Genomic DNA, 27,949 nt, shown 5'->3' with positions numbered 1-27,949 from the left:
AATGAATCACAGAAATATATGCATAGGAAGAATATCCATCCATCTTCCTCTTCCCCAGATTTCTTTCTCTCTTTCACACAGATGTTCAGAAGCTGTGTGTACATGTGTGCACACACACACACACACACTGCTGCCCAGAGCAAATGCGTTTGGACTGGAATCGTGTGTGTGTGTGTAAGTGATGTAGCAACAATGAAACATATTCTAAATATTCCATATTTTTGCAGCTCTCAAAAGCTACTCATGAATTACCAACATCTCCAGCTGGGAAAGAAACAGACGGCTTCATTTAAATATATTCAAAGAATAGTGCTATTAATCCTTGTATTATATGCTGTTTTTTGCTTTGATCACTTTTTTTTAAATCGTTCCTTTCCTCTTCATTGCATTTTATTTCATTTTTTCCCTTTTTCTACAGCAAAGGGAAACAACCATGCAAGCAAATAGTTCTTTTCTCTTGGTCTGAACTCCAGTACCTCTCCTTTCAGTACTTACTTGATATATATGCATGGTTATCTATTATGCAAACACACAGAGAGAAAGAGATTCTAAATTCTAACTCAGGGAAGTAGGGACCAAGTCCTCATGGGTCATCACGAATGTTAAGCACCCAGGCCAAGAAGCAAGTGAAGAAGACAAGCAACAACAACAATCAAAGTTCTGGAGGCTGCTGTCATCTATTCAATCCACTCACCTCTGAATCTAGAGCTATAAATTTGTGGATTAAAATAAAATGAAAAACAAAAATTTGACATTCTTTTCCCAAATATTTGTGTTTTCCCTTAGCCTTACAATGTGAAAAGGTTCGATACAAGATAAGAATAGCAGACTAGGCCCATTTCTTGAAACACCTGGCCAGGCCCACTTATCACCTTGAATTCTACCCACATGTCCTTTTTATTATTCTTATATTAATGACTAGGATCCCATCCCTTTTTCTTCTTGCAAGGACCCTCCCAAGGTGGCTTACAAATGTCTCCTCTTTCCCATTTTATCCTCACAGCAACCCTGCAAGGTTAGCTGAGCTGAAAGCCAATGCCTGGCTTAAAGTCACTTGGTAAGCTTCGGAGACTGATGGGGCCTTGAGTCCCAGTCCAACATTATAACTATTATACAGCACTGTCTTTTCACCATCTCTATTACTACTCAGTAACACGGTCACATGGATTGCTTTTATCAAATTCTAGAAACTTCTAAAATAAGATAACCCCATTTAGCTGAATCCCATAAATAAATGAACATCCTCCCTGTCTCCTGCCAACACGTGGGGTGCTGTATGGAGGACATTTCTCTATTTGAAGAGCTGTCTAGCCTAAGTCTGGCTTAATTAATAATGCTGTTACTTTATACTATTATTGCTGCATTTGAGGCTCCCTACACTAGTACCAGATTAATTGTGAAAGAGTAGCAGCAGTGGACACCATTCACGGTCACTGTCTTCCCCCCTTTACCATGCAATGTATTATATTTCAATTTAAATGACAATTATGATCTCTTGAAAGCCATCTGTGTGTGTGTGTGTGTGTGTGTATTGGTATGTGCTTTATTTATTTATTACTAATACCATTATTCTGGTTGTAAGGGAAGGTGGCCACCTTAGCTAAGATGAAGGAGGAAAGAGATGGGAGGAATTCCTACTTAAATGCTGGGCATATGCCCAGAAATTTGCCCTGTCTGGCCTTAAGAACTCTTTTACTTAACAGCATCACCTATTCCTTATCTTAGGGCACCATCCTATAAGGTTCAGACATAAAAAGGTCTACATAGTTGACTGGGACCTCCTGGGAATTGTCGGGTGGGCGTTCTATCTGAACTAGCATAGGATTATGCCTTTAGGGTCATTCATACACATTTTTTACTATAATAAAAAGAGGAACATCTAACAAACACTTTCTGAAGTATGCACTAGAATCTGGAAGAAAGAAAGGTTCTACCTTTGGTAGTTGCATGAGCTTGTGGGTGTCTTTATGTATCATAACCCAAATATTACCCTGAAATTCAAACCTGAATTAAGTCATTCCTAAATTTAAAAAATCTCACAGATCTTCATTTTCTAGGGTCTTCCATTCATAGCACTGCCCTGATGAAACCCACAAGTGCTAGATAGGATGAGAGTGTTTCCATGCTCTGTATATTGGTCTTGCACATGTCCTGGAGAGGGATTCGGTATGCAGGATAAAGGAAAAACAGAGGACAGGAAATGAAACAACGTATCCAAAAAGAAGGCATTACTGAACTCAAGCAACCAAGCCAATGACATGTCCAGCTTGTCCCACTTTTATGTCATAGCAAGCAAAGCTATTTTGCCACCTTTGTCTCTCTCACATTTAAAAAAAACCCTGCGATATATAAAACGTACTCAATTTCACCCACTTTGTGGGATTTGAACAAAGGAAAACCCCCTACAATGTCCTCACTTGATTATGAATCTTAAGTGGAGACTAATAATCAAACATGACTTGATTATTTGATTCAGTGTCTTGTCCACCTTATTTGAACAGCAGAACCAACGGAGGAGGAGAGGAAAGAAGATATTATAAATTTGTTTCAAACATGTTCATGTCCTGAAACTATTATTTAAAACTGGAAATTGTATCTTTGCTCTTTCCAAATATTTGCATTTTATAATTGTTTCTCTAAAGAGCAGGCTGGGCATAACCGAGCCGGAGGGGCTTCACCCTCCCCTTTACTGGCTCAGAGGAAGCAGCAGAATGTTAACAAGCTCTGGCAGTACGTTTTGCACATCACCTCCTTATCTATTTGTCTCCTGATACACTGCTTGTTTGCATGCAGAAGCTCAAGGCTTGCAGGTAGGGTGAGTGGTTGATTTCATAAATCAAAGAGGAAATCAGTGATAGAAGATCCCTTATATTCCATCTCCTGCTCGCTTGTGCTCTCTCTCTCTTTCTCAAACACACACACCACAGGTACATTAGCTAAATTTAATTCTGAATGCAAGTTTCTCAAGACAGTTACTTAATTTGGGGGATAGCATTCATACAACATTTAACTAAATAAAACACCTTTAACTCTTAATAAAGTAATAGGACCCTGCAAAGCTTTTAAAAGGAGGAAGAGGAAACCCATCTTTCCCTTTTTTATGCTGTAAAGGAATTAAAACATCAGATCTATGGTATTTTTACATGACACAGGGCTTATTCGTTTATTTATTTGATACCTATCCTGCTTTTCTACCAAAAATATGGCATATGTTACATCTTACAGGCAAAATTAAAATTGACTAAGACAATAAAACCATGTATTAAATTCAACAAAGCAGAAAAAAGGGGGGGGGGAGCAAAAACATCCCAACCACTTACAGCCCTAAAACCTAATTCAATAAACTGGCCTTTGCTTATCAATGGAAGAAGAGCAGAGATGTAGAGGGAGGGAGTTCCATATTCTGGGAGCAACCATTGTAAAGGCCTTATCTTTAGCATCCCTAGACTTGCCTCTGAAGATGGTGGTCTTGAAAAAGGGCCTCTCCAGAAGAACTAGGCAGGCTTAGACAGGAGAAGGTTGTACTGCAGGGAGGGCTGAGAGATGCAATTGATCCGACTCATCCAAGATGATAAAGACAAGAGTGGATTCTTGATCAAAACAATTGGTAAGGACATTGGAAAATCGTAGTAGGGAGGACTTGAACTTTGTTGCAGGAAATAAGCAAATCTGACTGTCAATCATCCTCTTGTCCCGCACACACACTCCATCAAATTAATTCAGTTCAGTTTCTTCTCCCTTTCCCTCAGCTGGGTTAAACATGGTATCCCAGCCTGAATATAAGTACATAAAGAAATATAAGATCAGTCCTATGGCCCATAGATACCATTCTAGGAACATAGGAGACTTTGGATTCCATGATCTGAGGACAAAGGTAAGAGCTCCAAGCCCAGAACTGGGAATCTGCTCTTCTGTTCCCCTTTCCCACTCACTGTAAGCATGGAAATAAGCATGGCAGCTGCCTTTGAGTGGTCAAAATCAAGCTCAGAAGGATAAAGAGGTTATTCTGGGTATGCTCCAATCCATGTAACCAGACAGCACCCTGGGGAGAGACAATAACTGTTATCTGCTCTTATGCTCCATCTCTCCTGCAGAGTTGAGATTCGCTGTTTATATACTTTGATCTTGGCTAGGAATGGGTGACTGTGCAATGGCTGAGATTTCCTGGATTTTCTGAGCATTGTCTTGCCACTTATCCCTCGTCCTATTCCCATTCATCTTTGTGATCACTTTTCACTCTGCACAAATGGGAAACTCACGCAATTGAGCAGCGATCAAGCAGAAGATTTGCATAAATGTCATAATGTCCTAATGTGTACAACTTTCTTCCATGAAGTATGGCTGATTCAGTCTATAAAGGAAATCTGTGTAAATTAGGGGAGTTGTACAAACTGAATGTGGAACTGGGAATGAGACTGATTCAAGCACATATTAAAATGCTCTCTTTCTCTTGTTTTATGACAATCCATGCATATTTCCATGTATAGCTTTAAAGAAATTAAAGAAAATGTTTGAGGTAATTGTGTGAATTTTTGAAATGTAGATATTCTTTTTCCATTGATTAAGGCATATTCCTGCTCATTTTTGCATACATGTTTTTCAAATGTGCACGTGCTCAGGATGTTGCAGTAACCTACACTTTCATGCATTTGAACAGACCAGGGTCCAAAATGCAGAAAGTTCTTGGGAACAGCTATAATGCTTTATAGCAGCCTTCCCTGGTTCCTTCCAGATGTTTTGGACTTTAACTGCAAAAGTCAGGAATTTTGGGAGTTGACATCTGAGTCATCGTCAGGGCACCAGATCGAGGCTACTTGGCTTGTGGGACCTAAACAGGAAGAGAATGCTATTGTGATGTGCAGCAATGACTGCCCCAATATCTAAAAGTTTCTGGGTCTGAACCAGTGATAAGATGATAACTCCAGTCTTACAGATAGTGAGATACAACATTTTTGCAATTCTAAAAGAGTAGAGGGGAACAAGCTTGGTAAGACAAGCTGTGTTTATGAACTCCTCACCTCTCACACAATGCAAAACTCAGTTGCAAATATAAAACTTCAGGTGAAAGAAACAATACCACTTCTTAAATTCACTCTAATGCAGAGATAATAAACACAGATGTTCTGTGGAAGCTATTTGCAACTGCACCTTCATCTACTGACTGCAATGGAGCCAGAGGTAAATTACAGGCTTAGAACAGTGTTCACCTTTGCAATATGGACTTAAATCCAGTGTTCCGCCACTTTAGACTGAGACATGCCAGAATGTATCTTAAATTTCAAGTAGGTGTCTGGATTTCATTGGCCAGAATGTTGACTGCTGTCAAATCTAAGAACAACCTCTCACTGGTTCCACAAGCCTGAAGAAATACACCATTTGCACATGTTGTTCTGGGGTTGCACAGCAGGTTCAGATAATTTACCACTGTGCTAGTCTGAGACACTTTTCTCCCTTTTTTATTTCTTCCTAAAAAAAGTGATGTATGTTAGTAAAGAAAGCTGAAACCAGTTATTATGGCACAAATTGCCATCAAATGTTCTACACAATATTAACATACTGGATGCAGTTTACAAGGTGCAGATAGGACTCCCTTTTTTGCTTCTCAGCACCACTATACATTATAATTATATAGATATTTCCCATAGCACAGAACTTTGCATCCCAGGTCCCTCTGTAGTCTAAAAAAAGGTCTATGCAAACTACTGTGGCTTTGTATTGTTCCCAGAAAGATCAGTCGAAACTGACTGGGCAAGCCATTGTATCTAGTTAATATAATACGCCACTGAAGCACAACATGAGGGAAAGAGGCTGTTAATATTAACATTAACAAGTGTAGCATTAATAATGACCAACTAAGAGAGTGATCCTATAGTCCCTAGTCACTGGATGCACTTGCATGTCATGCAAAACCAGGCCATGCACTTTCCATGGTGCACTGATTTTCTGATAAACTTACCAGTCAGATGATCAAGTGATTCAGAGCACAAGATGGTTTCTGTGCTCGCTGTTCTATCCCCCCACCCTCGCTAGGCATCCAGGCAGCCTCCATTGTTTCCCTGTTCTTGTTCATGGATTGCATCTGATTGGTCCACTGCAGGTCTGAGGTGATTCCATCTCCCCCCCGCCCCCGAGTGTTCCTGCATGTCAGTGATGCTTCCCTGCCCCTTCAGAGATTTTTTTAAATTAAATGAAATTAAACAGTTTCCCCATGATTCTCCCCTTCTCCTTATAGGTACTTTTGCTGTATATTTATTTGGGATAAACTCAGCCAATGAGAATCAAGTGAGCTATGATGTGTCTGTTGCTAGTGTGCTGAGTGCCCTAGAGGCTAGACGTGACCATTTCTGCAGCTGTTCTTGCCAGGGAACTCTATAGTTTTACCATACCAAGAATGGTAAAATGGCAATCCTGGGTCCAGACAACTGAAGGAGCCATCGTGAAGCATGCTAACTTTCAAACAGACCATTGATTCACTTTTTGTGGTTTCAGAAAACTAATCTTACCATGAAAGAAGTCTGGAACTAGGTTCAGAAAATGCAAAAGACCCAGAAGGGTAAGATTTCACCATAGTTGTGCAAACCCACTCACCCTCTGAGGCACTACTAGACACTTCATATTTCCTGATACAAGGTTAGAGACGGCATTCAATGAGGTAAATCATAGCTCTATTCGGGGAGGGGGGATACCAGCTATCTTCTGAGGTTAGGAACATACAGAAGGGAACATTCCAGTGGTCAAGTAAGGAAGGAAACCAGAGAGGCCAGGAGGAAATAAATTATCTGAAGGCTTTTTAGCCCTGCTTTCCTCCCACTCCAGTGTGTCCTAAATAAATGTACAACAAAGTCCACTCAACAAAATGGAGGAGGCCAGGAAGCAGACATCACATGCATGGTTCTTCCTGGCCTACATAAAATGCTCAAAAGCTTCAGAATTTGAGGGACCATGTTCACAGAGGTCACAGTTTGTGTGATGGTGTTCTGCAAAGCGAAGCAAAGCATAGCAAAGCAAAGCATAATTTTACAAAGGTATAGAAGACAGAAATGAATGTTTGTTTTGCTACAATGAACTTTTCTTTATGCCCTTATCTTTTTAACCCTTTTCCTTGATTGTTCTCATTCCTCTTTTTCTTGCTTCATGTTTTCATTCACTCTTTACTTTACTTTTCTACCACTCTTCTCTTCTCCTACAACATTTATGGGTTTGATCTTGATAATAAATTTTAAACAATAAGGGAAAGGGGAGACATGTGCCAACAATAAATTGGAGCACTATCTCCAAACTCAGAGCTGAGAATTCAAAATATCCTATGTTCCTTCAGGTACTGTTTAGGGGACATTGTTCCCCCCATTAGTCACAATTAACTTCTATTATTGGTTTAAGTAGGTCTACTTTAAACATGACTAGATCTAGACCCAGCCATTTATCAATTATTGTTCTGAACCAAGACACATGTGCCATAACATTCCTGTAGGAGAGATTGTAACTAGGTGCGAATAGAGTATTACCATTCTCCTATTCATCTCCTCTATTCTTGCACAATATCTTCCCTCTGTTTCACCATTGCATTATGTCTGCTGTTAAAGTTAAACATAAATCAATCCAGAAGTGGCAACTGTAAACTTATGTTAAACCATGGTTCAGTTTGTGGTTTGAAGTTTACCATGGTTATTATTAAAATCTCCATTACTCTCTTCAAGAAGATACTTCACTATTACTCTCTTCAAGAAGAGAAATTGTGATGCATGAAGAGACTATGAATGATAGGTCATTTCTGATCACCTAATCATGGCTAGGAAAGTTACAACTTTTTTTAACTTAACAGGTTAAACATAACAGGTTTTAACATAAAACATAAACATAAACATAAAACAAAACATAAAACAACAGGTTTTAACATAACAGGTTAAAATACCTGGGTTCACCCACCTTATGACTTGTTACAAAGGAAGAGAAACAACAGAGGGGGACTTGCAATGCACTACATCAGACGTATTGACAAAGGAAGGAACAGGATGTGGTGGCTTACGAGATAGCTGAAATAAAATGATACAGGCAGCAGGTAAAGCTACATTTCCTGCAATTACAAAAGCCAAGTAGCCAAAAACTCAACTGCTGAATTAACACCTACAAAGGCCTAGAAGGCCACATGGCAAAACCATGGGTTCAGATTTAAAAATCAACTAGAAAGAACTACAAATGTGCAAAGTGTTTTGCCATCATTCACTCAATCATCCTTAGAGTAAACCCAGATGGGACAGTTGCTTGTTGTTCCAATACAAAGTTAAGCAATAGCGAATTATTCCAAATGGACTCATTGCTAAGCGAGCAAGATTATGAAACCAGCTTTCTTAGATCTGTACTCAATTTTCTGTCTCCTAGACCAGAGAGATACAGACTGTGTTCAGGTAATTAACAATGTAGTCTTCTGGTGGTGTTAGTCTGATCCTGCTAGGTTCAAGAAACCAATGGATTCTGTAAATTCTAGAACAGTCATGATGGACTAAGACAGATGAGAACAATGAAAACTTCATCTTTTTGCAGAGGGGTTGGAACTGTTGCTGAATCAGAGTGACAGCCAACTTGTGACCTAGGGCTCTTGATTGATTACAAGGACAAAGAAAACACAGTGCCTACCAGGATGCCAAAGGTGCATTGATAGACATCACAGCACCTTAAGCACTTCAGTTATTTCAACAGATATACTGTAGGCATTGATACGCTCTGTGTTTACAAAGCAATGGGAAGATAAAGAATGAAGAAGATAATATTTTACCTAGATTATGGCCTATAGAAATTGGTAGATTTCTACATATCCACTTCCATGTTCCATTCACAAATTGATGTAAATTATCAATAAAAGTTTTGAAAAGATGTTTCCAATACGGAGTTGTGAGAAGTTAGCTCTGTGATATGTTCTTATAGGTTTAAACAGTTTGCATCTTCCAGACAAAACTGTGAACCCTAATGCAATTTGTAGTGAGAAATCCATACATTTTCAAGTTTGCTATACTTTAAAAATTAACGCTTTCAGCAACACACATACATTCAAAAAAGGTGCAAAGAAAATGCATACATTTCCAAAATACACACAAACTTCCTTTAGTCAGTGGGTGAAAGCGTCCAAAATGTGTGTTAAAATGTGAAAACCACATCATGAAAAAAGTTTTTTTACACACACACACACACACACACACACACACACAGAGAGAGAGAGAGAGAGAGAGAGAGAGAGAGAGAGAGAGAGAGATGAATTGTACATGCATGTTCATACAGATTTTTTGAAAAAACCACACACAGTTTAACTCAATGAGTTAACTACTCAGTTGATTATCAAGTGTAACCAATATGCAAGAATATATTGAGTGTTTTCTTGGAGTCAGGTAGTGAAGTGCAGTAGAGTGCAGTGTCATCATCCTATTGATGCCATCTCACTCCAAAGTCCCAAAAACCTCTCCCAAAGTTTTCATGAAGATATTAAATAGCATAAGGGACAAGACAAAACCTTATTGGACATAATAGACCAGTGGCACCTTCTCAGCATGATCTTGCAGGAAACTCCTAAACCTCTTAAGTACAATATCCTAACCCCAACCAGTCAAGGGTACTAAAAAGCCTGGACAGAAAGATCTGTGAATACTAATAGGCCCATACTTTGCCCCTCCAGTTCCTGGCCTATGTCATCCACCAAGGTGACTAGAGCAGTTTTGGCCCTATTTCCTGGCCAAAAGCTGCCTTTAACTCGGTGTCACAATTTTCCTTTAACCCTTGACTCAGTAGATTAGAAAAGTGCAAGTTCAAACCCAGATTACATGCTGTTTGAAATGTTGATATGAATGCATTATTTAAATTTGTGTGCACTTGTAAGTGTGAATATTACTGATTTTTTTATGTGAGCATGCTTTAAAATGTCATCCATTAAATATCTTCATTTGTCACATGAGTCTAAATTGCTTTGCTTCCTTTTCGTCTGTATTTTTTTTTTTTTTCAGCCAAATGAAGATGCCTGCTCCAGTGTACATAAGCAGACTTCCTTCACGTATGGGTGATTTGTTGGACCACAAGCTTGCATGTAAATCAGATGCACATTTGAGTGTGGAGACAGTAAAATTGCCTTGCATTGAGGAAGTACTTTAGACAACTCATCCACATTTTGGAGCTAATTGTCATACATAAGATAAATATGATCTTTTAAAAGTGCAGATAGATTTGAATTGGGCTCTGTGTCTTTTGCTGAGTACGTATTGAATAGTGATGCCAGAAAGCCAGTATTGATCAACATTTGCCAAAAAAAAGGGGGGGGGAGCATTCACTTCAGGAACTTTGCCATTTTTTCTCCGTTTCCTACTTTCAAAAATGGAAAAGCAATTCTCTGATAACAATTTGTGCTTGTACATGTCAACATCTGAAATTAACAAGATGCATTACTGAGTTTTAGGGAGAGGGGAAATAAAGAAAGAGAAGATATAAAAGTTTAATATGGCTTTTCCACTGTGAAAACATGGCATCAATTGCAGCAGTCATTGATCCCTTTATTTCTTGGCTTTGTTACCCAGTTCTTTGTCTCTCTACTGATTTGTTGTATTTTCTATTTTAGTGCTTCTGGTTTGCTGGGAAAGAGATTGAGGTGCAGGAAAGTAGCTGCTTGTTATTCCATCACTGATAGCGTTTCATTTAGTTGATTATGATCCCAGTCAGACTAGTGTTATTATCTGCGCAAGAGATAGAAATGAGTGAAACAGGATGGTTGTGCTCCAGAAAATGTTCTATTACAACAGAACTTCTCCTAAATTTCATAACTCTACCTAGCTCCAAGATTCCTTTCAATGAAATGGGGTCTTCATTAGGTTTCCGGAAATGTGTCTTGACCTAAAGCTATGCCAGGATTATTAAAGGGATACCTTAGATGTCTCTTCAGCTTAAGAGGATACAGACAAACTAGACTTTGAAGCTGTCCAGGTTTGATACTCTGTCAAATTTCTTTTGATTTTCAGGCTTAAATATTTGCATGTTCAGACAGAAAATATATATCACTAATCAGATTTCTGTCTGTGGAAAGTTGGAAGTTGTAGGCTTTAGTTTTTGTTTGCTTATTTATTATCTAAACATACATAGGATTGTACATATGAACTTCCCAAGCTTAAGGCATTCTAATGATTCTTTGGTTCATTTCAGGAATGATCCTATGGCTCCAAGGCCTTGTCTGAGGGGCCTTAGGATTTTTGAAATTCTCAGAGCTGTGCATCAGAGTCCCCGCTCTCAATGCCCCAGTCTCAATTTATTCCCTTTTTTATATTTATACTGTACCTCTAAGAGTGTTTGAACTGCGGTGGCTAGAATAATATAATACTGTAACATAGTATTAATGTACTGCTGTATTTATGGTGATTTCATAATTACTGTTTTATATTTATTATTATATTTTGATTTCGCAAACTGCTCAGGGAGTCTTTGAGTTGAGAGGCAGTGTAAAAATATAATAAATAAATAAATGTCCCACAGCCACTGCTCATAGAATGCCAACAGCTACTCTCTGAGTTTGGGAAAGTAACATAAGAGAGGGCATAAAAGGGCAAAGGAAAGAGCAGAAACTGGAGGAGATTAGAGAGGTCAGAGGCTCCGGCTAAACAGGCAAAACACACAGCTAGCAAAAATGCAGAGTGGGAAAAGTGGAGACGGGAAAACCAACCTTTGCTGCTCTTTCAACTCTGCATTGGATGCTTGTAAGACCCCAATTTGGGCTCTTACAGGCATCCTGATAGGATTGCACCATTAAGCTTCACTAAAATTGTTTCATAGTGTTGCTAGGGTCCACAATGCAGCACCTAGAAACCACATTGCATCCCTTTTTCACACCGTACCTGTCAGGGCCTGTCAGAGGCTTTTATCTTTAAATTAAATGTATCAAAGGGAAAAAGATACACAAAAGAGTTTAAAAGCTAGATGGTCTCATAGTACAGCAAGCTTATTAAGCATTGCCTTTCCCCAGCCATGCGGAGCATTCAGAAAATAGAAATTTATTCAGTAGAATTATGAGAAAATTAATATCCATTAGCTCTAAGTCAAGGCTCATACTATGGTAATTGCAATTATGTTAGCCTTGATATACAAACTGACTAACTTTAAGTGTCAGTGGTATCACTACATTTAACACAGAAACTTGAACATAATAGGTGCAAATAGAGTACAGAATACAAAAATTTGTCCTGTTGCTGTTTATATCCCTAGAGAGACCAGACCAGTTGTTGCTTTATTTTGGGTAAAGTGAAACAGATTGAAGCTCTGACATTAAGGAAATCCCCATCACATTAGTAAGGGTGAAACCCTTAGTGTGGCAAGCACTGCCTTATCAGAATTTGGGACCTGGACTAAAAGAAAAGCATACCCATGGAAAGCTACACAGAAAAGTAGAAAGTGGCACATTGTTTCTTTGCTTCCTGCTTTCCAAACAACCGGGGTGTGTGACTTGCCATTAAAACAGTTACAGCAATTTAGAGCAGTGCTAGCTGGAATTGTTCCTGAAACTCACTTGGCACATTCGGAGTTTATAGGTGCTAAGTGACTGAACAGAGCAGCTCTGGAACACAGAACCATGATTTTCCATTGCTCTTGCTGAGTCTCTGAAGACAGTTCTTACTGTTCCTTTCTCCATTCCTCCCCTCCTGTTGTGATGTCTTCTGCTCTTTCATCAGCTTTTGTTTCTCTGTCCATCAAATGAGCTGTCCATGGTCCTGCCCTGTCTCTGGAGTCTCCTTTGTTCTTTTGCCCATTTCCCTTACTTCACTGCCTTTGGCCTGCTGCTCAGATTACAAACATCATTCTGCTCTTCCTGCTCAGATTCATTAACTCATCTCACTCACTGAATGAAACCTCTACACTTCACCAGCATCGAAGCATTTTTGGATCAAAGTGTAAGAGGTTATGTTGGTTGTTCCTAATCTTCTGATTCTATTGCTACCAATCCAATGCATATGCAGATCCAAGTAAAAGAACTTATCCCTTTTGCAACAAAGGTACCTCCTTTTACATGAACTTCATTCACAATTCAGTTACTCCGCTTCTTCTTTTCTTTTACCTTTCTTTCTTCTGCCCATGCTGTGACAAATATACCAAATAAGTAAGTTTGCTAACAAACTTTCTGGAAATGTATTTTGGGGGAAGTTGCAACTCAGCGCCCCTCTCTCCTCATCCCCAATTACTTTTCTGATCTAAATTTTATTCTTCTAAAGTATCTTTTAATGTGCATGTGCGTGCACACATATACATCATGGCCAATTTTACATGATTTAAATATGATGCTAATTAGATGAATCTCTAGTCAACTTTTGGATGAAATCCTAAACAAATACTACAAAAAGGAGAAACAGAGAGAAAAAAGAGACACGAAAAAGACATCATGGCTTCAGACCCTAATCCCAAGAAAGCTATCGTTCAGCTCCTTCAGTATATTTCTTGGCCTTTCTACAGTTGTTGCCCCCCACCCCTTTTTTGTTCCCCTTAAGAAATCTAACTGGATCTCTTTGACTGATTTATCTGGGGCTCCAACCTTTAGTGCATCCTGCCTTGGCCGACTAGTAGAAAGAACTATACTTTTTTCATCGATTCCTCCTTGTGCCTCTTCGTGTTTCTTCTTTCTTTGCTGTTTCCCTGTTAGTTGGCAAACTGTTCCAGAGAAGGCAGCTAACTAAGAAGTGATGACTAGATGGGCTTGAGGAAATGCAAAGGAAGCACACAAAGTTCTAGAAAAGTGATTGCAAGTGTAACTATTGAGAGACCTCCTTTCTCGTACCTCCCTGCATCAGGAACCAGCTCAATCACACCATCTTGTCTTAGATGTTGTTTTTGGTGGTGTTGGTGATAGTCGCGAAGTCATGTCTGACCCATCGCGACCCCATGGACAACATTCATCCAGGCTCTCCTGCCCTCCACCATCCCTGGGAGTCCACCTAAGCTCAGACCAGCTGTTTCAGTGACTCCATCTAGCCACCTCATTCTCTGCCGTCCCCTTCTTTTGCCATCAATTATTCCCAGCATTAGGCTCTTCTCCAGGGAGTCCTTCCTTCTCATTAGTGGCCAGTTTGAGTTTCATCTTCAGGATCTGGCCTTCTAAAGAGCAGTCAGGGTTGATCTCCTCTAGGACTGACCGGTTTGATCGCCTTGTGATCAATTCCTCTTTCTGCTCTCCACTTTTATTGTTCAGTTCAATCCTATATCCATATCCTCAAGAGATTCACCTATATACTATATATATATATATATATATATATATATAAATATATATTCTCCCAGAGAGCTTCAGCTATTGGGCAGAATAAAAAATATAGTTAGTTAGTGTGTGTGTGTGTGCTTAACCCACTCCCTCCATCACCTTACCACAAGAAAAGGATTATGAATGTCCACAGCCTAGTTTAAGTTCTGGAATCAGCATTCACAAGAACTCACTGAATCAGAGAATCACTCATGTAACTGCCCCTTCAACTTGCTCCTGGACTAAATGGTTTACCAACTTATACACGTATATGAAATTATTCTACTGTGTTTGCTTGCTCTACAAAATAATAATGTTATGTGTTTAATTTAAAAAATCCCCATTGTTTCAAGAGCATTATTCACTTATTTTGTCTCTGAAGGAGAAAGTGGATACATATTTCTATCAAACTTGGAACTCTTTTTATTATTGGCTAGAGAAACAGGACTATGCGTAGATTTGAATATGGTATGGATTGTTATAAAAAAAATAAAAATGGGGGGCTGACCCAGTATGTCTGATGTCTGATCATGTCATCATGTCTGATGATTGATCCTTTTAGTTTTTTAGTTTGTAGAAAATAATAATAATAAAACTTATTTAAAAAAACATTATTCACTTATATGGTTTTTTGGAGTTTCCCTTTTTGTAAAAGATACACTCTTATTTACAGATAGATCCTTGTTAGGAATGAGTGCACAGTGATATATGTGCCTAAGGACACGCTCAGACAAAGAGAAAAGGGTCCTCAGCCCTCAACATTTTTCAGCCAGCCATGCACATCTTGCATTTATTCATTTAGCTAGGGACACAATCCTGTGCTTGTTTAAACCAAAGAAATCCAGGGAATTCCTATGGCTAGTGGTTCTAGGAGGGCTTTTTTTTTCTAATTTTGGTACAGCTACACATCAAACTGTGCCCTAAGAGGAGCACATTCGGTCATTAAGACAATTCCATACATGTACATACATACATATATATAATTAAGTTACACTGAATTAATTAGGACTTAGGAAAGTAGTGTTCGGTGACGTTTATTTCTGCATAAACATGGCCAGGATCAAGCTGCCATTCTTTGATCAGTCATTCAGCAGACTTACTAAAGATAATGACTTGAGTCTACAAAATGGCTCTACTACTTGCTGCCTAACTAAAGACTGTTGGATTAGTATTTTCATACTGCTCTGTTTCTAAGGCACCGCCTATGTTTCACTCACATTTCATCTCCTTTAGTTCACTTCAAATCTGTTAAAATGCTACAAAAGAATCTATTCTCCCATCTCTACTTGTTTCCTTCCATTTAAGTAATTTGTGTCAAAGTTTCTTGATCTTTTATTTCTGCCTCAGCACATTCTAAGTAGTACTCCATCATTCTAATTATGTTCAATTACTACACTGGTTTATCATTTTGATCCTTTACTTAAAGTACCATTCATAGCCATGGGACAAAAACCACCCTATCTGTATTTATGGACGGAAATTAATGAGTCACTTTATTATAGACAGTGATCAAATGAAAGGTAAAGAAATGTGACTGAGCTATGGGGAAAAAGAGACAAAAGCAAATAAATTGGACCCCATCAAAAATGTGCTTAAAAGTGTCAGAGCAATTGAATTAAATGAATTGGTTTGCTCTAATTTCAGATATTTTCTTTCCCTTCTAGTGTCAGAATTTGAAATGCACAGTACTTTCTTTTGAATTTTGTTTTTATATGTCTAATCAAGTGTCTTGTGGCCAAAATTTCTAAATGCTCAGTTCTGAACATGCTGTCTTTTGATAACTTAGCTTTGAGCCTGAATGATGCATTATACTGAATATCATGATTCAAAGGCATAAAACTACTCCAGCAGAGAGAGTGCTGAAAACATCGTTGATCAAGAAACGCCTGCACTTTGCATTTATACAACATAGTGTCATGTTGCCCCATGCCTCTGTGCCAGTTTAATTTTATGCAGCTTGCAAGAAATCACACTGCCTGATTCGCAGCCTCATGCCTTGATGTACATCCATACAGAATCCGTGTGGAAATGATGTGGCATGTCATATTCAGTTAAGCGCATGCATCCATTTGCTTGTGCACCACTGTTCCTTCTACTGCATTGGAAATTGTAACCCATAAATGCCCCAGGACCTCAGTGTGCACAAATGGATTGCTATCCAATGCTTCTGCTCTGCTCGCACCACAAGGTAGTGCTAGTATAATCGATTTCCATTACAATGACATGAGGAGAGGCTGAGAGAACTGGGCATGTTCTGCCTTGAGAAGAGAAGACTGAGGCGGACATGATATCCCTCAATAACTACCTCAAAGGCTGGCACAAAGAGGAAGGTCAAGGTCTCTTCTTGCTGATGCCAGAATGTAGGACACAGAATAATCAATTCAAGCTATGACAACCCAGATTCAGGCTGGACATCAGGAAAAGCATCCTCACTGGCAGAGGAATATGACAGTGGAACTAGCGGCCTAGAGAGGTGGTGCCTCTCCCACACTAGAGGCATTCAAAAAGAAACTGGACAGCCATCTGAGTGGGATGGTGTAACGTGGTGTCCTGCAACAGCAGTAGATGGCCTTCATGGCCCCTTCCAACTCTACTATTCTGTGATTCTGTGACAGTCATGCTTGCTGATATGCCCTGTTTTCCTGGAAATCCCACCATGCCAGGCTATGATATTGGCATTATCCTAGAGATCCCTTATAGCAATAGCTCAAGCAGAGCAACAAGGATAAGCATAGGAACAGAGATGTTTCGATGAACGAAAAGCAAGTTAAGGCTTTGTTTATTTTCTGCTCAGTTTGCACTCAAGTCACAGAAAGTAAAGCAGGGACAGATGATGAATGTGGAGCATACAGCAGGAGAAGCTTTAACATTCAGCTCTTCACAAGCAAGCACCCAGTGTTACAACCATGCAGGATCCATGCACTCCTGCTAAACTTGTTGAATGTTCCAACTCTTTACAGAATGAACTAATAAAGAATAGTGAACACTGGAACTCTACTGCAATGTATTGCTTCAACATTCCTTCCTTAAAGCACTGGAATTAGAAAGTCCCAGTAAAAATAGTACAGTGGCTGGGTACCGAAAAGCAGCCATGGTGGTTTTTTACCATTGCTGGTCTATCATGTTGCCTGAAATCCTGTCATGAAATTTCACCACAATAAGATTGGTCCTAAGAAATCATGTTAAGAAATGTCAGCTTGTTCTATGGTTTCTTCATGTCACTACGACTTGTTGTGTTGTCTGAACTTAGGTTTGTGGTTTCCTTTGCTCTGGTATGCAACTACCACATAGTCTTCTAGAAAGAGTGACACCTGCAGGAACTGCTCCAGCCATCCAGCCTCTATGTGTCAACCAAGCTACATAGACAATGAACTTTGAAACTGAATTTCAGGCACTGTGGCTGATGGGACATATGGCAGCATCAGGAAGACTGACTGGGGAGGATGACATGTAACATCAAAAGCACTTCATCTTCCATCTGTTGGGTAGATCATGGTAAAAACCAGAAACCATGGTAAAAATGCAGAGTTGCATGTTATGCATGAACTCAGTCAGTGACTGGGTTCACGTGTCATATCAAACAGTGCTGCACTGTTTCTGCAGCACAGAGACTTTTGTTCAAGCTTGCAGCTCAGATGAGCCCATGAGCAACGAGCAACGAGTACTTCCCAGTCTATTCTCCTGCTTTTGCCATGTCTTCCAGCATCCCCCATGAGTAAAATCTCCTTTTGTATTCTATTGTTTGCTATAGACTTCAGCAGCCTCATCCTGATTGGTCTGTTGAGGATTTGAGATGGGTCCTTCCCATCTCTGGGTTCTGTACCTGCATCTTTGCAATGCTTTCTAGACACTCCAATCTCAGAAGGTGGTTAAAGCTTCAATGGTGAGGGTGTTTAAGGATAGGCTGGGCATGCACATAGTAGGCATATCATGAGTGGAACTGGCTGGAGCCAGGGCTCAGACTAGAGGGCCCAGGAGGCCCCTTCTGACTCACTCTATTTCTATCTTTATATGTATTTTTATTAAAACTTTATGAAAATGGCACTGTTGAATTTATCTACTTTCTCCTTGCTTCCAAAAGAAACAAGGGGCTGGGTACATGTATGACCAATAGAAGCAAAGGAAGTGATGACTCTAGGGAGCTGTGGGCAGTAGAGAATGGATGCCTGAGTTGCTACTTCTGTAGCCACTATTTCCATGGGACTCCACAGTGCTCCATACCAATAATAGCAAAATGGCGAAGTGTGGAAACCTTAGAACAGACCACTGATTCTCTCCTTGTTTCAGGAAACCAAAGATACTACTCAGAAACCCCACAACTGCATCTAGACAATATGACAGACCAACAAGTGACAGAAATCATGACTCCTCATGAGCTGTGATCCCAGTCAATGTGTCTCAGTGTTCTTCTGAATTGCTAATGGAGTTCTGGGCAGGTTCAGGTTAGCAATGATCTAGCTTTAGAAAAGCCCCACCTTAGTCTAGTATTTTCTAAAAAATTTCAGATCAGTATGATTAGATGCATTCTTTGGCTGAATTGGTGCGTCCCACTATTCTCAAGCATGGACAGGGATGATGATGATTTGCTTCTGAAATTGCATGAGCATCTCTGAAGTCATGACAGTTTGGGAACTGATCAATGTCAGAGCAGGCAGCTGAGAGTCAGTCATTCTGCCATGCAGATTTTCTGCATAAGCAAAGAGCAGAAAAATAAATATGACCCAGTGAAGCAGCATTGTTCTGTTAGCAGATATAATGCAAAAACCCAGTGCCCTTTTCCAAGATCGAGGACATTGGATTATTTCAGATTTCATCTGCCAATGAAATGATAAAACTGCAACCTGCTAGCAATTGTCTTATTTAAATAGCATCAAGTCTGAGAACAGTGTTATAGGCATGTACTTTCCTCTGCAATATTGGCACTTAAAATAATTACAAACATTTATTATTTATACAGCTCTGGTGGTGTGTGAAGCATGAAATATTTGGTTCAATTGCATCAGATCTTAAAAGGTCATTTGGAATTTCTGTGTTTAATGAATGATCATGGTTTTGGTCTTTTGCATTTTTCTCAAATAAGCCAAACATGTATGAAATAAAATTGTTTTTCTTCTGCTACTTTGAAGTCTCCTCAGAACATACTAATTTTCCAAATGTCATCCTAGGATCCTCTGGGAACAAAGCACAGATTCCACAAGGAACTACTTCAGGAGAAGACTCTGTTCCTGTCAAAGTGGTCTTTCCATGATTGCTCAAGCCATGTTTCTCTAGACACGTGTGTGGATAAATCCCCAAGGTTCAGAGAATAAGCTGAAATTGGTCCAGGCGCTAGTGGAATTATCTACTATTGTGAAATTTCCTCTATTCTATTGGAGGACAAGCTTCTATCAGTTTAGCACAGCTGGCAGAAATGAACATATTTTCAAAATTAAGAAATAAACTGTGTGTAACTCAGATCATTTAGCCACAGTGAGTATACCCATATAAGGTACCCAAGGGCTTCATGAAGAAAAGATCAGAGCTTTTTCAAGGAACAAAATGGTTTCACTTAGAAATGCCTTTACTTAAAAATAGAATGGTGCTTCAGGGTGCAATCCTATGGGAATAGCCCTAACTCTCTGAACTCCAAAAATTACAGGTGTCCTGCACAGAGTGAGAGAATTAGAGAGGTGAAGGCCACCTCTGTGTTGCTCCCACTCTGCAAGCAGTGACACAGATGGGGAAAAGAGACTTCAGAGGGAATGGGAAGAGTCTGAGATGCCATCAAGAAGCATCATATCCTGGTAATGCCAGTCTTCTCCTCACCCTGCCCCCAGAATGTCCATTGACCTCCTTCTTCAAGGTTGCTTTTATGATCTTAGAGAAGCAACTGGTGCAGTTCTTTCTGCACCAGCTGTGATGTTGGAGGAAGAGTGCTTGGAGTGTTTTTTTCCCAGCTCTGAAGTAAGAGTGATTGACTTTTCTTGGGGATCCAAACAAACCTATGGTCATTTAACTGTCTAGGGGGCATAGGATCTCTGTCCTAGAGCTGACTTTCTAAGGCTTCTCAGATAAAGGAGAAAAGAGAAAGAGATGGAGGGGTTGAAGGTGCATTTGTGGCAAGGCTGAACACTGTGATGTTGGCTTCTGTGGACAATGAATGAGGAACAGGTTTGATTTGCCTAATGTAGCAAGAACTTTTCTCATTATATTCACAATAAATAAACATTGTTCTGAGCCAAGGATACCAGATATACCAAACAGAAGAGTGGAACTTGGCTGTCTGGAAAGAAAGACCAAGAAATCCAGGATTGTTTCTGTATTTGTTTTCAGCACAGATGATATGAGCTACTTTGAAACTGGCAGAAATTCCTCAGTATAGATTTAGTTCATTCCTCTTTTGCTGAGCATAAGTTTGTTCAGGAATATTTCCTCACCTATTTCCAAACCCATCCCCCAAAAAACCTCCACATGAAAACACACACACATAGCTGCTCCACACTGTTTTGCCAGTGTTTTCCCCTAATAGAATGACTTTTTCTCATTCTATTTTATTTTCTCATTATCTATTTTAGGGGAATACCTTCCCCTAAAAGTTCTATTTTTGTGTGCCATTCCTGGATTGTGAACTGAATTCGGGCATTCTGGAAAGTATGGTTTCTGTCCAGTAAATCCATTTCATTTCATATATACATTCAGGTGGGACACACTTGATAAGCTTGTATAAAAATTTGGACAGAATTAATTTAACTCCAGTTCTTGTTTACACGCATCAGGAGTCAGTTGTGTTCATTTTGTGAGCCGCTGCCTTACCAGCAGGCAATCTATGTTCCCCCTCCCTTCAGCAATAAGAACACTAACCTTTCAGTGCTGTCAGTTTTTCCCTGCAGCAAACTGGCACTACCTCCATCCACATTTGCTGACCTTTCCTCAATGTCTCTTTGTTTGCTGCTTTTGTCCTTTCTAAAAACCTCCTTATTGATGTTTTAGCATAATGGGAGAACATAAACAAGTAATAAAGAAAGGTTAACAATACTAAATCGATGCCAAAGGTGGAAAGGATCAGAAGTTGGAGGAGGGAGTGCAGAGGAAAGCAAAAGGCCAAATTTAATCAGTGCCCTATTGGCAATCTAATTTCATTTATGTACTTTTTTTTAAGCAACACCTAATCAAAGGTCTGTCTGATATCCTACTGTTTTACCTGCTAAGATGAATCTTCACACATGAAAGGTAACTGCCTAAATGAGGCTCTTTGTTCACATTTATTGTTCTGTGTTGAAAATAAATAAAATTAGTTTTTCCACATTTTTCTAAGTTTGCTGAATGCTGAGGCTGCTGTTATTGCTAACTCAGATAAAGTGAAATAGCAAGTGGTTTTCTCATTTCCTTATCAGAATCTCACTTTCAGAGAGATCAGGAGGCACTTTTGAACGTATTTTGCATTCTGAGTTGCATAAACACCACGTACACTTTAGTGGCCGTGGGCATTCTTTGCTTGCAGAAAAATGCAGGGTTAATTCCTTCCATTGCCGGGCAGGGTGGGGAAAACCCCTGCCTGAAACCTGCATTGTGCAGGACTAATGGGCTGACTTGGCTTGAGGCAACTTCTTATGTTCCCTATAACTTCCCTTTCAGTACTTTCCTAAAATTATAAAAATGCCAGCTTTCACAGAATTAGGCGGCATTTCTGAAGGACTGTTGACACTCGGGGTGTGAAGAATCCACTTCGGCTGTGGGAATCCATCAGATCCCCTGGCTTGGGTGCCCAGACTCCAATCCACTTTGGCATGGCTGTGCGTCTGAGTTCTTGGTGAGCACACCCATTGTCCACACAGCGCACATCATGAATTGAGGCCCGCATGAATGCTGCACGAGCCGCATCCGTCTTTCATGTGATGTGCAGCAGCCTTTGCATCATGTGACTCTGCACTTGATGCAGAACAAGCCTGCTGGTTGTGCAGCATTCATTCTGGAAGCATCTAAGGACTTGCTCTCAGTTTGGCTCACTTTCTAAGTGTGAGGTTCAGAAGCAGCACCAGACCTCCCTCTTCTGGCCAGAATAGCAGCCTGGTGGTTGCAGGAGCAGGTCCACAGCCACCTGGGATGTTACAAGCACCACCTGTGACCCCTGAGGAAAGAGCTGGAGGGGCACTGGCTGTCGCACAAGACAATTGTATTGTTGAGGCAGCATCAGAAGGGAAGAACCAGTTCTTTTACAACTCTTCCCTTAGGGCGTCCAGGTGGTGCTTGTAACATCCCAGATGACTGCGATTGACTGTGGGCCTAGTTCAGCAACCACCAGGGCTTCTGTTCGGAGCCCTGGTGCTGCCTCAGAACCTCACACTAAGATGGGCCTGACCATGACAGGAAGTCAGCAAATACTAAAGGGATGAATTCCACAGATCTTTGTCATAACCCTTGTTAATACATCAGGTAATTTAAGATTCTGTTCTGAGCACCACCATAAAATGGGTGCCACCATGGAAAGCATGGCAAAGGACACCCCCAAATCAAATACATAGAAACATAGAAACAGAGCGAGTCAGCAGGGGCCTCCTGGCCCATCTAGTCTGACCCTCAGCTCCAGCCGGCTCCACTCACGACATGCCCACCATGTGCATGCCCAGCCTATCCTTGAACACCCGCACCGATGGGGCCTCAACCACCCCCCCCCCCCCGTGGAAGCCCATTCCATACCCTTAGGGTCCTAAGTATCAGGAATTACTTCCTGGCATCTAAATGGAACCTAGGTTTCCTGAGCTTTGCTCCGTTGGAACGCATCCTGCCTTCCTCTGCAGGGGAGAACAGGTCTCTACCTGTCTCTGTGTGACATCCCCTCAGAAACCTGTATGTCACCAACATATCCCTCTGAGTCTCCTCTTCTCCACGCTGAAGAGACCCAGTTCCCTCAGTCTCACCTCATACCCCATCCCCTGCAAACCGGCCACCAACCTTGTGGCCCTACGCTGCACTGACTTTATCCTGACTATATCCTTTCTGTAATGCGGAGCCTAAAACTGAGCACAATACTCCAGTTGCAGGTGCACTAGAGTCGTATGGAGTGGTAGTAATACTTCTCTCGATCTAGAAGTCATGCTTCTGGCTATGCAACCAAGGGTGGCATTCACCCTCTTGACACCGCATCACACTGCTGACTCATGTTTAGCCTGCAGTCAACCAGCACCCCGGGATCACAAGTGCTGCTCTCCAGCCACTTGTCCCCTAACCTGCACTTATGACACCTATTCCTATGCCCCAAGTGCAAGACCTTGCGCTTATCCACATTGAATGTCATCCTGTTGTCTCCTGCCCACTTCCATAGTCTGTCCAGATCCTTTTGGATCTGGAGTACCTGCTCCGCAGCTCTGACCACTGCCCCAGTTTTAGTATCATATGTGAATTTGATCAGCAGACTGTTCACCCCTTCTTCCATGTCATTGATGAAAAGATTAAACAGGATTGTCCCCAGGACAGAGCCCTGGGGGACTCCGCTTGTCACTGGCCGTCATCCCGATGATTCCCCACTAATTGTTACCCTCTGCTTTCAGTCAGTCAGCCATGCCCTAATCCATTGGGCAGCACTTTGGTCTATCCCAAAACTCCTCAGTTTCTCAGCCAGGATATCATGGGGCACTTTGATATCATGGGGCACTTTGAAATACAAAGCACCACTGAACCTACATTTTTCAGCACCAACAAAAATTGGTCACACAGCAATCCTAGTTGCCCATAAGACAATGCATTAATTAAAAATGGGGAGTGTAGGCCACCTTGGTGACTGCCAAGTAAGGTGTCCAGGAATGCATTGTTGCCCATGTACTTCATGTTGTTAGCCCAGTTATCAAAGCTCATGTTTCATATACATGTACTGGTATCTAATACAGTTACATAAAGAGTGATGAGGTCTTGTATTGCAGTAGGTGAAGTTATACCATACAAAGTCTTACACTGCACAGTACAAACTTAACTTTCCTGAATCAGACAGCAAAACAATAAATATGTTACATTGCTCAGTTCAAGGAGTAGTTTCAAGGCTAGTATCAGAGATAATTTCCAAAAATAAATTTCATGTCACAGTCTCTATAGTTCAGGGTACATGGTCAGGATAAGTCCAGGCAATCATAGACAAGGCTTCAAGAGTTAAATCAACAAATAGTTAAGTCAACAAAAGAAGAAAACCTACCAAAAGTAGGTTTTAAGTTAGAAATTCGATTAGTTAGATTTCAGCCAGACACAAATCTAAGAACCTTGCCAAGTCCAGGTACTTCAAGGCAAACTAGGACTCATGATTCAACCAGGCAAGGGAAAATTACAGAGTATTGAGATTATATTCCTAAAACCGACTTACCAGCCCTTTGTTCCTGTTCCCAGTATCTGTTTCAGGGAAGACAAGATTCGCAAGGTCATGACTCAGGCAAGAGTGTATCATGGGAAATTAAATGATGTTAAGCTCAGCTGAGAGACAACACCAGGCTCTAAAAATGGTCCTATCACAGGCTTAGCACTGGCTCATGGTAAAAGATTCAGGGTTGACAAGGGACCATCCATGATTAGAAATGTACATAAAGTCAGAGGCATGAATCATGCAAGGGATTCTAAGACAAGTTCACCATGGCAAGAAATAAAAGCAGAGAAGAATCCATGGTTTGTGAAAATGCAAATAAAATAGCTGCAGATTGATTATTTTTACACTGTCTCCTTTATTTTGTTTCTATTTTGTGTTTGTTGAATTATTTTGTGTTTGTTGAATTTCAAAAACTGACTTGTGATTCTCAGCATTGTGAATTACTGATATTAAGTCAAGGACAATAGCTTTGTTTTGTTTTGATTTGTTTCTTGTATTTTTACATGACTGTATTGTTTCAGTGCAAAGAAATAGAAGAAAACAATAGAATAGGGAGGACCAGAGATCTCTTCAAGAAAATTGGAGATATGAAGGGAACATTTCATGCAAAGATGGGCATGATAAAGGACCAAAATGGCAGGAACCTAACAGAGGCAGAAGAGATTAAGAAGAGGTGGCAGGATTACACAGAAGAACTATACAAGAAAGAGCTTAACATCCCTGGTAACCATGATGGGGTGATCACTGACCCTGAGCCAGACATCCTGGAATGTGAAGTCAAATGGGCCTTAAGAAGTCTGAGCAACAACAAAGCTAGTGGAGGTGACAGTATTCCAGCTGAGCTATTCAAAATCTTAAAAGACGATGCAGTAAAAGTGCTACACTCAATATGCCAGCAAACTTGGAAAACTCAACAGTGGCCACAGGATTGGAAAAGGTCAGTTTACATTCCGATCCCAAAGAAGGGCAATGCCAAAGAATGTTCAAACTACCGCACCATTGCACTCATTTCACATGCTAGCAAAGTGATGCTCAAAATCCTACAAGCTAGGCTCCAGCAGTATGTGGATCGAGGACTACCAGAACTACAGGCAGGATTTTGAAGAGGGAGAGGAATTAGAGATCAAATTGCCAACATATGCTGAATCATGGAGAAAGCTAGGGAGTTCCAGAAAAACATCTACTTCTGCTTCATTGACTATGCTAAAGCCTTTGATTGTGTGGATCACAACAAATTGTGGCAAGTTCTTAAAGAGATGGGAGTACCTGACCATCTTATCTGTCTCTTGAGAAACCTATATGCGGGTGAAGAAGCAACAGTGGGAACTGGACACGGAAACTCTGATTGGTTCAAAATTGAGAAAGGAGTTTGGCAAGTCTGTATACTGTCGCCCTGCCTATTTAACTTATATGCAGAGCACATCATGAGAAAGGTGGGGCTAGATGAATCACCAGTTGCTGGGAGAAATATCAACAACCTCAGATATGCAGATGATACCACTCTCATGGAAGAAAGTGAAGAGGACCTAAACAGCCTCTTGATGCGGGTGAAGGAGGAGAGCACAAAAGTTGGCTTGAAACACAACATTAAGAAAATTAAGATCATGGCATCCGGTCCTCTCACTTCCTGGCAAATAGATGGGGAAGAAATGAAGGTGGTGACAGATTTTATATACCTGGGCTGCAAGATCACCACAGACAGGGACTGCAGCCAAGAAATTAAATTATGCTTGTTCCTGGGGAGGAAAGCTACGGCAAATCTAGACAGCATACTAAAAAGCAGAGACATCATCCTGCCAACAAAAGTGCGTGCAGTCAAGGCTATGGTTTTCCCAGTTGCAATGTATGGCTGTGAAAGCTGGACCATAAGGAAGGCTGAGTGCAAAAGGATTGAGGCCTTTGAATTGTGGTGCTGGAGGAGACTCCTGCGAGTCCCTTGGACCACAAGGTGATCAAACCAGTCAGTCCTAGAGATCAACCCTGACCGCTCTTTAGAAGGCCAGATACTGAAGATGAAACTCAAATACTTTGGCCAACTAATGAGAACGAAGGACTCCCTGGAGAAGAGCTTAGATGGAGTCACTGAAGCAGTTGGTGTGAGCTTAAGTGGACTCTGGGGGATGGTGGAGGACAGGAAGGCCTGAAGGAATGTTGTCCATGGGATCGCGATGGGTCAGATATGACTTCATGACTAACAACAACAACATTGTTTCAGTTAGTGAGACAAGCAAATCCCCCCCCCCCACACACACACACAGATATATATATAGGCTGCAATGTCGTACCCACTATTTGTTTGTTTGTTTGTTGGATTTTTAGCCCACCCCACTACCATTAGCAACATGGCTTCCTGGGCAGGTTACAAATAATAAAGCCATAAAAAAAATATATCCAGTGTCTTTTAACAAAGCTGGGACTACTCCTTCTCTTAATGAGGCATCTACAGCCCCCTGGACCCAGCCTTGTGTGAGCAGCCAAGATGGGCAAGAGTTGAACAAACAGGTAGTGCATCAGACAAATCCAAGTACCTTGCCCACATTCTTAGGCCTCAACAATTGAAACTCATCCAATAAACTTGGACCAGGCTTTTGAGTAATCCCCACTGAACGCAATGGGATTTGTCTCTGGGTAGACTCATACAGGATTGACCTGCCAGACTCCTATCTGCTGTTCTGATGTGGTAAAGAGCTCAATCAAGCCAGAAATGCATCTGCCCCAAGGAATCTACAACCCAGGAATCAACATCTTATTCAGAAAAACTCTCATGGAATGCTACTCCTGTAGAAGGCATTCCTAACTCTCTGGAAAAAATAGACCTTTTCAGAGGATCCATCCCTAAGAATCTGGAAGACCTTCAGGAAATGGTACAACTTGCACTAGTGTGGGTCCTTTGAAAAGAACAAGAAAGTGCCATTTTCCCTAGGTGGTAACATGAATAGAAATTAATATGGATCTAGTCTTTTCAGTAGTTAATTGCCTGAATGGAACTCAAGGGAGCAGCTTCAACAATAAAGGCAATAGAGATCAGAATCTTCCCACATCTACCCCAGTTACTATTGTAGAACAAATAGAGTACCAGTCCTGGTTCATGACTGGTGCACAGCTTCAATAAGATGGAAGATGCTCCATAAGGATGGTTGTATATTCCCATTGCTTCTTAGTTCGGTATGCTCCATCGGTTTTTCAGTAGCCTCTCTAAATATATATACTTGCCAAATTTATAGGTGTTATGTCAAAGGATACAACTTCATGCTAATGCCATAGGAAAATGTGCAGGATGTCAACAACTAGTCTTCAAAGGAAATAGGTCAAAAGCCAATATCTGAATTTTATCACTCAAGTCTGAAATAAAATATCAGTGCTTTTCTGTTTGTTATTTA

The sequence above is a fragment of the Varanus komodoensis genome, unplaced genomic scaffold (assembly GCF_004798865.1).
Source record: "Varanus komodoensis strain SLA01 unplaced genomic scaffold, ASM479886v1 scaffold1, whole genome shotgun sequence".
In the NCBI taxonomy this organism is placed as follows: domain Eukaryota; kingdom Metazoa; phylum Chordata; class Lepidosauria; order Squamata; family Varanidae; genus Varanus; species Varanus komodoensis.
This window is presented reverse-complemented; position numbering follows the sequence as displayed.